This window comes from Balaenoptera borealis (assembly GCF_965194805.1).
Source record: "Balaenoptera borealis genome assembly, chromosome: 10".
In the NCBI taxonomy this organism is placed as follows: domain Eukaryota; kingdom Metazoa; phylum Chordata; class Mammalia; order Artiodactyla; family Balaenopteridae; genus Balaenoptera; species Balaenoptera borealis.
This window is the reverse complement of record NC_138874.1, coordinates 76,717,367-76,732,909: the sequence shown is the minus strand read 5'-3', so window position 1 is coordinate 76,732,909 and position 15,543 is coordinate 76,717,367. Positions and strand designations below refer to the sequence as shown.

Here is a 15,543-nt window from a genome sequence, read left to right as displayed (position 1 = left end):
AGTTTAGTTCAGCTTCATTACCTCAGAAAGAATTGACACGCAGATACTGTAGTCTGGACAGCTAGATAACACATGAGCCAGCAGTTAGACTCAGATTTCAAGATTTGTGGTTGAACACCATAGACTAGTTAATTTTGAATCTGAAGAAGGACAGACATTATAATAATCTCCAAGAGTGGCCTTGCCTGTTATCGTGGAAAAAATACAAACAAATATATTCAGAGACAACCCTAGAAAGGTAAACTAAGCTCAGAATGACTGGTATATCTGGCATATTATCTTCAATTATTATAATTCTTAATTTTAACTGATTCTAATATCTACCCTTCTCTGTATATAATACTGGACTCAACATTGCTTGGATTTGTGGTCTGTATTTTAATAGAATACTTTTATAGCATTTGGAAAGAAAACAGTTATGTTAAAATAGTAAAAACATCATCAACTATAAATATATTCTAGCACTGATAATTAACTGATTTGAAATTTTAGCAAACTATAATTTAATACCTAAATAATTGAACTTAGCAATTATTAAATTACTTTCATTATATTTTATGTGTTGTTTACACTTAGAAACTTCTCTTTTTCAATATCTTTTAAAAAACCCACTTAATATACATTTGGGGAGCAGCTTCAAGATGGCAGAAGAGTAAGATGCGGAGATCACCTTCCTCCCCACAGATACATCAGAAATACATCTACAGGTGGAACTGCTCCTATAGAACACGTACTGAACGCTGGAAGAAGACGTCAGACCTCCCAAAAGGCAAGAAACTCCCCACGTACCTGGGTAGGGCAAAAGAAAAAAGAAAAAACCTCTATCCAGTGGGAAGGAGCTGTGAAGGAGGAAAGGTTTCCACACACTAGGAAGCCCCTTCGCAGGCGGAGACTGCGGGTGGCGGAGGGGGGAAGTTTCGGAGCCACGGAGGAGAGCGCAGCAACAGGGGTGCGGAGGGCAAAGCGGAGAGATTCCCGCACAGAGAACCGGTGCCAACCAGCACTCACCAGCTGGAGAGGCTTGTCTGCTCACCCGCCGGGGCGGGCGGGGCTGGGAGCTGAGGCTCGGGCTTCGGTCGGATCGCAGAGAGAGGACTGGGGCTGGCGGCGTAAACACAGCCTGAAGGGATTAGCACACCACAGCTAGCCGGGAGGGAGTCCGCGAAAAAGTCTGCAGCTGCCGAAGAGGCAAGAGACTTTTTCTTGCCTCATTGTTTCCTGGTGCGCAAGGAGAGGGGATTAAGAGCGCTGCTTAAAGGAGCTCCAGAGATGGGCGCAAGCCGCGGCTATCAGCGCGGACGCCAGAGACGGGCATGAGACGCTAAGGCTGCTGCTGCCACCACCAAGAAGCCTGTGTGCGAGCACAGGTCACTATCCACACCTCCCCTCCTGGGAGCCTGTGCAGCCCACCACTGCCAGGGTCCCGTGATCCAGGGACAATTTCCCCGGGAGAACGCACAGCATGCCTCAGGCTGGTGCAATGTCATGCTGGGCTCTGCTGCCGCAGTCTCGCCCCGAATACGAACCCCTCCCTCCCCCTGGCCAGAGCCCCCGAATCAGCTGCTCCTTTAACCCCGTCCTGTCTAGGCGAAGCACAGATGCCCTCAGGCAACCTACACGCAGAGGCGGGGCCAGATCCAAAGCTGAATCCTGGGAGCTGTGCAAACAAAGAAGAGAAAGGGAAATCTCCCCCAGCAGCCTCAGGAGCAGTGGATGAAATCTCCACCGTCAACTTGATGTACCCTGCATCTGTGGAATACCTGAAGAGACAACGAATCATCCCAAATTGAGGAGGTGGACTTTGGGAGCAAAAGATATATTATTTTTTCCCCTTTTTCTCTTTTTGTGAGTGTGTATGTGTATGCTTCTGTGTGTGATTTTGTCTGTATAGCTTTGCTTTCAGCATTTGTCCTAGGGTTCTGTCTGTCCGTTTTTTTTTTTACTTAAAAAATTTTTTTCTTAATAATTATTTTTTATTTTAATTATTTTATTTTATTTTATTTTATCCCTTCTTCTCTCTCTCTCTCTCTCTCTCTCTCTTCTTCTTCTTTCTTTCTTTCTTTCTTTCTTTCTTTCTTTCTTTCTTTCTTTCTTTCTATTTTTTCTCCCTTTTATTCTGAGCCGTGTGGATGAAAGGCTCTTGGTGCTCCAGCCAGGAGTCAGTGCTGTGCCTCAGAGGTGGGAGAGCCAACTTCAGGACACAGGTCCACAAGAGACCTCCCAGCTCCACGTAATATCAAACGGCGAAATCTCCCAGAGATCTCCATCTCAACGCCAAGACTCAGCTTCACTCAACGACCAGCAAGCTACAGTGCTGGACACCCTATGCCAAACAACTAGCAAGACAGGAACACAGCCCCATCCATTAGCAAAGAGGCTGCCTAAAATCATAATAAGGCCACAGACACCCCAAAACACACCACCAGACGTGGACCTGTCCACGAGAAAGACAAGATCCAGCCTCATCCACCAGAACACAGGCACTAGTGCCCTCCACCAGGAAGCCTACACAACCCACTGAACCAACCTTAGCCACTGGGGACAGATACCAAAAACAACAGGAACTACGAACCTGCAGCCTGCGAAAAGGAGACCCCAAACACAGTAAGATAAGCAAAATGAGACGACAGGAAAACACACAGCAGATGAAGGAGCAGGGTCAAAACACATCAGACCTAACAAATGAAGAGGAAATAGGTAGTCTACCTGAAAAAGAATTCAGAATAATGACAGTAAAGATAATCCAAAATCTTGGAAATAGAATAGAGAAAATACAAGAAACGTTTAACAAGGATCTAGAAGAACTAAAGAGCAAACAAACAATGATGAACAACACAATAAATGAAATTAAAAATTATCTAGAAGGGATCAATAGCAGAATAACTGAGGCAGAAGAACGGATAAGTGACCTGGAAGATAAAATAGTGTAAATAACTACTGCAGAGCAGAATAAAGAAAAAAGAATGAAAAGAACTGAGGACCGTCTCAGAGACCTCTGGGACAACATTAAACGCACCAACATTTGAAATATAGGGGTCCCAGAAGAAGAAGAGAAAAAGAAAGACACTGAGAAAATATTTGAAGAGATTATAGTTGAAAACTTCCCTAATATGGGAAAGGAAATAGTTAATCAAGTCCAGGAAGCACAGAGAGTCCCATACAGGATAAATCCAAGGAGAATCACTCCAAGACACATATTAATCAAACTATCAAAAATTAAATACAAAGAAAACATATTAAAAGCAGCAAGGGAAAAACAACAAATAACACACAAGGGAATCCCCATAAGGTTAACAGCTGATCTTTCAGCAGGAACTCTGCAAGCCAGAAGGGAGTGGCAGGACATATTTAAAGTGATGAAGGAGAAAAACCTACAACCAAGATTACTCTACCCAGCAAAGATCTCATTCAGATTTGATGGAGAAATTAAAACCTTTACAGACAAGAAAAAGCTGAGAGAATTCAGCACCACCAAACCAGCTTTACAACATCTTACAACATCAGACCAATCACAAGCAATGAAATTGAAACTGTGATTAAAAATCTTACAACAAACAAAAGCCCAGGACCACATGGCTTCACAGGCGAATTCTATCAAACATTTAGAGAAGAGCTAACACCTATCCTTCTCAAACTCTTCCAAAATATAGTAGAGGGAGGAACACTCCCAAACTCATTCTACGATGCCACCATCACCCTGATACCAAAACCAGGCAAAGATGTCACAAAGAAAGAAAACTACAGGCCAATATCACTGATGAACATAGATACAAAAATCCTCAACAAAATACTAGCAAACAGAATCCAACACCACATTACAAGGATCATACACCATGATCAAGTGGGGTTTATTCCAGGAATGCAAGGATTCTTCAATATATGCAAATCAATCAAAGTGATACACCATATTAACAAACTGAAGGATAAAAACCATACGATCATCTCAATCGATGCAGAGAAAGCTTTCGACAAAATTCAACACCCATTTATGATAAAAACCCTGCAGAAAGTAGGCATAGAGGGAACTTTCCTCAACATAATAAAGGCCATATATGACAAACCCACAGCCAACATCATCCTCAATGGTGAGAAACTGAAACCATTTCCACTAAGATCAGGAACAAGACAAGGTTGCCCAATCTCACCACTATTATTCAAGATAGTTTTGGAAGTTTTAGCCACAGCAATCAAAGAAGAAAAAGAAATAAAAGGAATCCAAATTGGAAAAGAAGAAGTAAAGCTGTCACTGTTTGCATATAACATGTTGCTATACATAGAGAATCCTAAAGATACTACCAGAAAACTACTAGAGCTAATCAATGAATTTGGTAAAGTAGCAGGATACAAAATTAATACACAGAAATCTCTGGCATTCCTATACACTAATGATGAAAAATCTGAAAGTGAAATTAAGAAAACACTCTCATTTACCATTGCAACAAAAAGAATAAAATATCTAGGAATAAACCTACCTAAGGAGACAAAAGACCTGTATGCAGAAAATTATAAGACACTGATGAAAGAAATTAAAGATGATCAAATAGATGGAGAGATATACCATGTTCTTGGATTGGAAGAATCAACATTGTGAAAATGAATCTACTACCCAAAGCAATCTACAGATTTAATGCAATCCCTATCAAACTACCACTGGCATTTTTCACAGAACTAGAACAAAAAATTTCACAATTTATATGGAAACACAAAAGACCCTGAATAGCCAAAGCAATCTTGAGAAAGAAAAATGGAGCTGGAGGAATCAGGCTCCCTGACTTCAGACTATACTACAAAGCTACAGTAATCAAGACGGTATGGTACTGGCACAAAAACAGAAATATAGATCAATGGAACAGGATAGAAAGCCCAGAGATAAACCCACACACATATGGTCACCTTATCTTTGATAAGGAGGCAGGAATATACAGGGGAGAAAAGACAGCCTCTTCAATAAGTGGTGCTGGGAAAACTGGACAGGTACATGTAAAAGTATGAAATTAGAACACTCCCTAACACCGTACACAAAAAAAAACTGAAAGTGGATTAAAGACCTAAATGTAAGGCCAGACACTATCAAACTCTTAGAGGAAAACATAGGCAGAACACTCTATGACATAAATCACAGCAAGATCCTTTTTGACCCACCTCCTAGAAAAATGGACATAAAAACAAAAATAAACGAATGGGACCTAATGAAACTTAAAAGCTTTTGCACAGCAAAGGAAACCATAAACAAGACCAAAAGACAACCCTCAGAATGGGAGAAAATATTTGCAAATGAAGCAACTGACAAAGGATTAATCTCCAAAATTTACAAGCAGCTCACGCAGCTCAATATCAAAAAAACAAAGAACCCAATCCGAAAATGGGCAGAAGACCTAAATAGACATGTCTCCAAAGAAGATACACAGATTGCCAACAAACACATGAAAGAATGCTCAACATCATTAATCATTAGAGAAATGCAAATCAAAACTACAATGAGGTATCATCTCACACCGGTCAGAATGGCCATCATTAAAAAAAATCTAGAAACAATAAATGCTGGAGAGGGTGGTGAGAAAAGGGAACACTCTTGCACTGTTGGTGGGGATATAAATTGATACAGCCACTATGGAGAACAGTATGGAGGTTCCTAAAAAACTAAAAATAGAACTACCATACGACCCAGCAATCCCACTACTGGGCATATACCCTGAGAAAACCAGAATTCAAAAAGAGTCATGTACCAAAATGTTCATTGCAGCTCTATTTGCAGTGGCCAGGACATGGAAGCAACCTAAGTGTCCATCAACAGATGAATGGATAAAGATGTGGCACATATATACAATGGAATATTACTCAGCCATAAAAAGAAATGAAATTGAGTTATTTGTAGTGAGGTGGATGGACCTAGAGCCTGTCATACAGAGTGAAGTAAGTTCAGAAAGAGATAAAGAAATACCGTATGCTAACACATATATATGGAATCTAAGAAAAAGAAAAAAAAAGGTCATGAAGAACCTAGGGGCAAGACGGGAATAAAGACACAGACCTACTAGAGAATGGACTTGAGCATATGGGGAGGGGGAAGGGTAAGCTGTGACAAAGTGAGAGAGTGGCATGGACATATATACACTACCAAACGTAAAATAGATAGCTAGTGGGAAGCAGCCGCATAGCACAGGGAAATCAGCTCGGTGCTTTGTGACCACCTCGAGGGGTGCGATAGGAAGGGTGGGAGGAAGGGAGACGCAAGAGGGAAGAGATATGGGAACATATGTATATGTATAACTGATTCACTTTGTTATAAAGCAGAAACTAACACACCATTGTAAAGCAATTATACTTCAATAAAGATGTTAAAAATTATATATATATATATACACTTGGTATTTAAAATCTATTATAATCTCCCTTTAACAAAAAAAATAATATTTAGACTACATGAAAGAAAATTTGCTGCACAATTGTCAATAACAATTTGTCAATGTCAATTTGTGGACACTGTTATTCTCATCTCATGTTATATTGTAAGTATACTATTTCCCAGAAGCTTCTGAAAATATTTAGCCAGATTCCTGTCTGTTTCTATATGTTAACTAACAGAGAAAGGAAAAACAAATCTAACATGTTCACAATACTCTTATTTAGACACATATATACTTAACATACATTCTGATGAGGCCAAACTACCATTTCTATTTTTCTTTGATTAGTTTTGCTTTTTTCAAGTGGCAGAAATATCAAATTGCTTGAAAAAGTGTCATATATTTTGAAATATTTTTCCTTTGTGAACATTTTAAAAATGTAATATTAGGGTGGGTGGCATGGGTCAAGCTGATTACTTTCAACTTTTTATGTGATCATAGAAGAAACACAAGTGGAACAGTCACATATATCTTTGAAGCTTATATACTACAAAATATATGATGTCTGTTTTTTTTCAAAACCTTCCAAACAGTATTGATAATTTTCTTTTTTTTTAATTTTTAATATTTATTTTTTATTGAAGTATAGTTGATTTACAATGTTGTATTAGTTTCAGGTGTACAGCAAAGTGATTCAGTTATACACACATACAGATCTATTTTTTTTTCAGATTCTTTCCTCTTATAGGTTATTATAAAATATGAGTATATTTCTCTGTGCTATACAGTCCGTCTTTGCTTTGATAATTTTCATCCTTAAAATGGGGGAGCAAAGAGCACACATGTGAAATACTCATAGAGCCATGACTCATGAAAATCTCATCAGTTTCTGCCTGATCACTGGAACTTTATGCACATATTAAAACAAACAAACAAACGAAAACACCTCAAGGAACTAACAAAAAAACTCTTGTTTTATTATTTCCATGTATTCCAATATGTATCTGAAAATTTTTCAGGTATATTTTTTACCTTACAAATTGTGATTGACTGTTGTATCCAAAATGTGCATTTGAATATCCTTTCAATTGCATATTTGACCTTGATATATAAGGCTTTTTTTTTTGGTCACCTTAATGTTTTAAACATATATCACTCTGCCTTACATTTAGACCCTATTAATATTGTCTCACTGAAGAAAAGCTCCTAATTTTTACATAGTCCTATACATTCCTTTCTCTTTTCATTTATACTTGGCGATTTCCTCTACCTGCACACATAATCTGACCACCTGAGGAACAGCTGATAATTTTCCCTTATCTGCATCTATACAGAGACTATTGTGCTCATCCATATCAAAATTTATTGAACATTCTTGCTGACTGTACATCTGAGTTTCCTTGCCTATAACTTTCTTGAGAGCAGTGGTAAGGCTGATTTACTTTTATATCTGTAGCACCAGAAACGTATGGGGCACACAGACACTCAAGAACTGTTGAATAAACGGCTTCTCAGCTCCAGATTATTTAGAGTATTCTTGACCCCATGGATCCTTGCCTTTCTCTCTGGGTTCCTGTGGGACATCCAAATACACACACTGACATTTGATAAGTATCTTTTTATAACTCCCAGATCTTTGTGCTCACAAAGTTATTGCACCCTACTGGAGGGAAAAATAATGTGGCCATGGGAGTGGATCAAAATGCACAGATATGGGCTCAAAGTTTTTCATTGAGATGGCCTTTTGGGTGTTACAGTAAGTAGTCTCATAAACATTCCAGTAGATTGAGTGGTGAACGTCTGTATCCCACAAGAAAACATACCAAACTTGCTAGTAAGTTTTCAATAAGCTATTTAATTCCTCAGAGCTTGAATCCTAATTTTCAAAGTGAGGTTAATAATATCTATATTTCATAATTAATGTGAGGATTCATCAAAGAATGTATGTAAAACAGTAAGTGGCACACTTAACATATGGAAATTATTAGTATTATTAAAATTAATATTATTTTTAATTTTTTAATATTGACATTAAACTTGCCTCCAAACTATAAGAAGAGAAAGAGATGGAAATTTTTAATTTCAAGCTGGAAGCTTATTTGAAACCAGATCTTGCATATTTTCCTGAAAACATGACACTGACATGAATCTTGAAGGTTTTATTTAGGATTACAAAATTGATCAAATGTTTCAGGGAATGAAGGGGGACTATCTATCATTACTATTTAATTTTAAACAGAGATTTGGATGTAAAACCTGCAAAGCAAATTATTTAATGATTATACTCAAACACAATTTTAAGATAGTGTATCAGGGAGTTGAATGTTCACTTAAAATGAACATTTCATTTTACTTTATTAAAAGGAAGCTTCAGTGATATTCTTTTTCTATAGACTCAGACACATTAGAGTTTCACATCCAATTTAAAAACTCATTCCCCACCCTTTGATTAAAGAAATTTGTGATAACTCTTTGATTTATAAATATTCTGATGAGTTATATAAATGTATCAAGCACTTGCTGTGTGCAAAGAACTCCACTAATTGTTCAAGTAGTGTTAAAAAATAGGTAAGAGTTCTGGGACTATGAAGGAGCTCACAGTCATGAGGATGGGGACTCAAAGTCCATGAACACAATTTAGAAAAAAAAATTATAAAGACATTTATCAATAAATATTAAAAGACAGCTCTGACAGAAAACTCATATGATCAAGTATTATGAGTGAATTAGTCAAAATAACAAGAATCAGAGATATTCAAACACGTGCAGCTTAAATAAAGCAAATTTTGATTCGTATATCAAAGGTGAGATTAATAAAGATAAAAAATATGCCTGCATTTGATAGAGGCTGGATAAGGGAGTTTAAACACACACACACACACACACACACACACACACACACACACACACACACACACACACACACACGGGGCTTCCCTGGTGGTGCAGTGATTAAGAGTCCGCCTGCCAATCCAGGGGACACGGGTTTGAGCCCTGGTCCAGGAAGATCCCACATGCCGTGAAGCAACCAAGCCCGTATGCCACAACTACTAAGCCTGCACTCTAGAGCCCGCGAGCCACGACTACTGAGCCCGCGTGCCTAGAGCCCGTGCTCTGCAACAAGAGAAGCCACCACAATGAGAAACCCGCGCACCACAACAAAGAGTAGTCCCCGCTTGCTGCAACTAGAGAAAGCCTCCGTGCAGCAACGAAGACCCAATGCAGCCAAGAAATAAATAAATAATTTTTAAAAACACACACACAATTGATGAGATAGATAGATAGATAGATAATCTAGGGCTATTTTGAGGAGAGTCATTTAAGTGCCTTATAAACAGTGCAGTTTAATTTTCATATAGTTGGTAATGGAAAACTTCTACAGGTGAATAGCAAATGTATTTTTATCATTCTGATGAAAAAAATCATCCTAGAGTGTCTTGTAGGTACAGAATAACATAAAGAAAAAATATTTAAAACTGTACAACCCAGTAATAGCCACTGTTAATATTTTGAGGTATTTTCTATCGGTATTTACCTTCTATGTATCATCTATCTACCTGTCTGTTTACACAGTGATATTTCACCACTTTGCATATATAAATTTTGCTGATTATTTTTATCTCACATATTATAACCACTGTTCTAAGTCAATGCACCTGCTTTTCAAAAACACAATTTGCAATAACGTGCAACCTCCAGTAATGTTATAGTTAGGCTGTATAGTTGTACATTTAAGATGCTTATATTGTTTAACAACACATATAATGTATCCATTACTGTGCTGTCTTTAATTATATTCCTAGGTTAAACTCCTGGATGTGGAATTTCTGGATCAAGAAATGAGAGCATGTTGAACTCTTTCAGACAAACTGCCAGATGGCTTTCCAGAAAGATTGCAATGATTTATTTCCTCCTCAGTAGTGTGTGTTTATAACAGCACATACTTGTCGATACTGAGGGTGATATATATCTGAAATATTGTTAATAAATATAAAGTTAAATTTTACATTTCTTTGATTGACAGCATAATTTATTTGATATATTTATCTGTGTTTCTTCTGTTCATTTACTTTGTCTATTTTCTTTTTTAAATTTGGTATTTTAAAATTTTATTTCCACGGCATCGGTGAATAGCACAAAAATCAACACTTTGTCATCAGTCTTAAAAATATTTTCAGTATGTTGTTTGCCTTTTAATATTATTTGTTTTTGAGATCTAGAAGCTTGGCGTTTTTATGTATTGAAATATATCCCTTTTTCCCTTTTTGATTTCTGCTTAGATAGTCTTTCACCCTCTGAAAGTCATATAAATGCTGAATTATATTTACTTTCAGTTATTATGGTTTCAACATTTTAAATTTAATTCTTCAGTCTATCAAGACATCTGAATAGTAAAGACAATATTCACCAAACTGTGGCTGGAATTTTAACCTATTTTTTTTTAACAGAAGTGAAACTAGTTTTAAAAACTCTTTGCTTTCCCCCTTTTCTCTGTCTTAAATAGACATCTGTATAAAATTTAATCGCCTTTGAAAACCTATTGATCCTATGTTTCTGTCATATTCTATTATACTGCTTTAATATATTAATTTATCCATGTCTGTAATGATTTAAAATAGAAATTGAGAGAGTTCCTCTATTATATAAGGTTGATGAGGTTTAAAATTGTGTGTGTGTGTGCGTGTGTGCGTGTGAAAACTAGATATTGGAAAGACACACAGTGATTTAAAAAAAGGAATTAGGCTCCAAATAATCTAGATTTATAGAAAAGTAACAACAAAATTGATGGGAGACGAAGATGATAAAATGCCAAACAAGAAAATGCCATCTAATTGCATTGGTTAATGTCTCTAATTTGTCACAAATTTTCTTCCCAGTCCCAAACACACACACCACACACACACACACACACACACAATTGCTGCTCCTGTTAATGAAATTTGAGAATTGAGAACTACACTATAATTTTTTTCATGTTACATTTCCTTTAAGAATTATTTTATATTCCTGCATTCAGTTACAATATATATACGTATATATGTGTATATATATTTGTAAATATTAAATTAAAGTTTTCTTGGTGTATATTTAGATTTTATTTTGTTTTATTGGTTTTAATACCGATGTCTAAATATTTATATCATGATTTACTTAAAGTCTTTATTTTTATTCAACAGTCAACTGAAATATGTCCTTGAATGTTTTTTTCAGTAAAAAAAATAAGTACTTGTATATATGAGAATGTAAATGGCTTTATACCTGAATGAAAATTTGACCAAATATTAGGTTCTCTATTTCACAAACTTTTCCTCTATTTACAAACTTTCCTCCATTGTCTTCCAGTTTTGTTTCTACTGAGCAGAAATCTGAGCTCTACCTAATATGTGGTTCCTTTATATTTTTTTCTTTATTGGTCTTGTAGAAATTTGCTTTTATCTGGAAATAAAATAATATACCAGAAATTTTCTGAGTAAAGGCTATCAAATTTTATTGCACTTTGCTTTACTGTATTTCACAGATACTGAATTTTTACAAATTGAAAGTCTGTAGCAACTCTGTGTCAAGCAAGTCTATCAGCATGCACCATTTTTCCAAAAGCATTTGTTCACTTTGTGTCTCTGTGTCACATTTTGGTAATTCTCACAGTATTTCAGACATTTTTGTCATCATTATGTTTGTTACAGTGATCTGCAATCAGTAATCTTTGAGGTTACTATTACAATTGTTTTGAAGCACCAGGAACTGTGCCCATATAACAGATGGCAAACTTAATAAATGTCATGTGTGTTCTGACCACTCCACAACTGGCTGTTCTCCCATCTTTCTCCCTCACCTTGGGCCTCCCAATTCTCTGAGACACAACATTGTTGAAATTAGGCCAGCTAATAACCCTACAATGGTTTCTAAGTGTTCAAGTGAAAGGAAGAGTAGTAGTCTCTCACTTTAAAACAAAAGCTAGAAATGATTATACTTAGTGAGGGTGGAAAGCCAAGAAAGGCTGAAAGCAAGCCTTCTTCAGCCAAACAGTTAGCCATGTTATGAATGCAAAGGAAAAGTTCTTGAAGGAAATTAAAAGTGCTAATCCAGTGAACACACAAATGATAAGAGAGCAAAACAGCCTTATTGCTGATATGGAGAAAGTTTTAGTGGTCTGGATAGAAGATTAAACCAGCTACAACAAATGAAGAGTTGTTTCTTATGGATAAGCAAAGGAAGTGGTTTCTTAAGATGGAATCTACTCCTGGTGAAGACGGTGTGAAGACTGTTGAAATGACAACAAAGGATTTAGAATATTACATAAATTAGTTGAAAAACAGCAGCATTGTTTGAGAGGATTGGCTCCAATTTTGAAAGAAGTTCTACTGTGGTTAAAATGCTATCAAATGGCATTGCTTGCTACAGAGAAATAGTTCCTGAAAGGAAGAGTCAATCTATGCAGCAAACTTCACTCTTGTCTTATTATTAAAAATTGCGACAGTCAACCTAACCTTCAGGAACTACCACCCGATCAGTTAGCAGCCATCAACATCAAGGCGAGGCTTTCTACCAGCAAAAAGATTACAACTCCCTGAAGCGTCAGATAATGGTTAGCACTGGTTAGCTATAAAGTATTTTTTAATTAAGGTATGTACACTGTTTTTGTAGACACAATACTATTGCACATTTAATAGTGTAAACATAACTTGTAAATGAACCGGGAAACCAAAAAACTCGTGCAACTCTCTTTATTGTGATATATGTTTTGTTATGGAACCAAACCCACAATGTCTCCGTGGTATCTTAACTGTGTTTCATGCTTTGAAAACTTTCAATCTGCAAATATGGATACTTAATAAAATCCTGGAGGCTTTTTTTTTTTTTCTTTATTTCTACTGTATCTTTGTTATTGTACTTGCTTACTTTACCTTTGTTTTTTTATCAACACAAATTGATTATATTTTTATTTGGCCATCTGATCTTTATTTTCTTATTCTCCTTGTTAATTCCTCTGTAGTCTGGAAGGTTTCTCAAACATAATGAAGAGTACTGTAAGATGGTAAGAGTATTCTTTTATTAACTAGGAAAATACAGACTGAGTCTTGCCTCTCAATTTAGCTAGCTTCTGTGAGCTTCACCCTGTATTGGCTTATAAAATAGAGTAATATTATATCTTTTTTTTTTTTTAAACATCTTTATTGAAGTATAATTGCTTTACAATGGTGTTAGTTTCTGCTTTATAACAAAGTGAATCAGTTATACATATACATATGTTCCCATATCTCTTCCCTCTTGCATCTCCCTCCCTCCCACCCTCCCCATCCCACCCCTCTAGGGGGTCACAAAGCACCGAGCTGATCTCCCTGTGCTATGCGGCTGCTTCCCACTAGCTATCTGTTTTACATTTGGTAGTGTATATATGTCCATGACACTCTCTCACCCTGTCACATCTCACCCCTCCACCTCCCCATATCCTCAAGTCCATTCTCTAGTAGGTCTGTGTCTTTATTCCCGTCTTGCCACTAGGTTCTTCATGGCCTTTTTTTTTTTTTTTTTTCCCTTAGATTCCGTATATATGTGTTAGCATACTGTATTTGTTTTTCTCTTTCTGACTTACTTCACTCTGTATGACAGACTCTAACTCCATCCACCTCATGACAAATACCTCCATTTCATTTCTTTTTATGGCTGAGTAATATTCCATTGTATATATGTGCCACATCTTCTTTATCCATTCATCCGATGATGGACACTTAGGTTGCTTCCATGTCCTGGCTATTGTAAATAGAGCTGCAATGAACATTTTGGTACATGACTCTTTTTGAACTATGGTTTTCTCAGGGTATATGCCCAGTAGTGGGATTGCTGGGTCGTATGGTAGTTCTATTTGTAGTTTTTTAAGGAACCTCCATACTGTTCTCCATAGTGGCTGTATCAATTTACATTCCCACCAACAGTGAATATTACATCTTTTACTATGAGGTTTGATAATTAACTGAAGAAACGCTTGTAAAATACCTATCACAGTCCTCCCAGCAAGTTTTAAATAAGTATTAGGTATTATGTTATTAACAATATTGCATATTTTGTTTTCTGCATCTTCAGCTGTATATTTTCTGTCTTTAATTTCTTTAGTTTTATTATTTCAGTTCTGCTCTCTTCTCTATCCATATCTTTATTTCACCTTTAATCTCATGTTTTATATATTTCATTCTTTATTAAGTTTTATTTGAAATTCAAAACTTTTAAATAAATAACTTGTAATAACTTAAATAACTTCTAATACCTCTTCTTAATAACTTTTTTTCTTTTTATCTTGAATATAAAATATCTTCTCCTCTAATGTTGCAGAATCTTTCATGGGATTCACATGTGTTTGAACCAGTGTATTGATTGATTGATGCCTTTGTGACTGTAAAGTTCCCATATTTCTGTGGTGGGAACCTGAATCTCTATTTTTATCCCTGTCTGTAGTTTCTTTCACTCTCTCTTTCAAGACAGTAGCAGTCTTATAGTCATCCTGGCACGAATCTGACTTAGATTCCTTGCTTCCAGTGTCGATGCCACTTTTCATTTCTTTTTATGTCTCTATAAGTATTTCAGTATGGCCATGGGTAAAGATAAATCAGGTACCCAAAGCTACCTGCCATTTCAATCCAGACCTTTCTACTATAGGTTTATGGGGAGGAAAATGACAAGATAAAAGAGGTGTTAGAAAAAACTATGTTTTCACCTGTGAATAAGTTTGACACTTTGAGAGAAAGCCTTCTTCTCTAACTTCCCAAATAGAAACGTTAATTGTTCTTTCCTCACTGTCATCATGGCTACAGTTTTAACCTGCCGTAGACTATTGCTCAGAACTCTCATCTTCCTAGTTCATCGTGCATTACAGAGCAGTGCAGTCCAGAGGAAAGCATGCTGCCATCAGAGCTAGAAAGACCAAGGTCTGAAACTGTGGTGCAAAATGTGACATGAATACTTACTCTTTCTGAAATTCAGCCTTCTAAGTGTATAATAGTAACATTAAATTACATCAAATTATGTCAATTAATGTCATATCAATTTAATCTTAGACCTTCTCTCGGCTTAAAAAAGAAAGTAACTTTTGCTGTCCTTTGCGGTGACTGTCCCAGGCTAACATTAAATAAATATTAGTTTTTAAATGTCTCATTATTTATGCATGGATTTCTTCCTGATGTAGAATATAATACCTCTAAGA

At 36.4% G+C, this 15,543-nt stretch overlaps 1 protein-coding gene across 7 annotated transcripts in view; it reads right to left on the bottom strand.

Moving 5' to 3' along the window:
* Positions 1 to 15,543, bottom strand: part of PCDH15 (protocadherin related 15) — a 751,961-nt gene that overhangs the window by 339,400 nt on the left and 397,018 nt on the right. The window contains exon 1 of one of the 7 annotated variants that reach the window (XM_082339385.1): positions 790 to 1,126. The exons of 4 other annotated variants lie outside the window; for them this stretch is intronic. The gene's annotated coding sequence lies outside the window, so the exon portion shown is untranslated. Of the gene's footprint in view, positions 1 to 789; positions 1,127 to 15,543 lie in introns of those variants that run through there. 2 more of the 7 variants (XM_082339384.1, XM_082339386.1) reach the window with 2 other exon arrangements.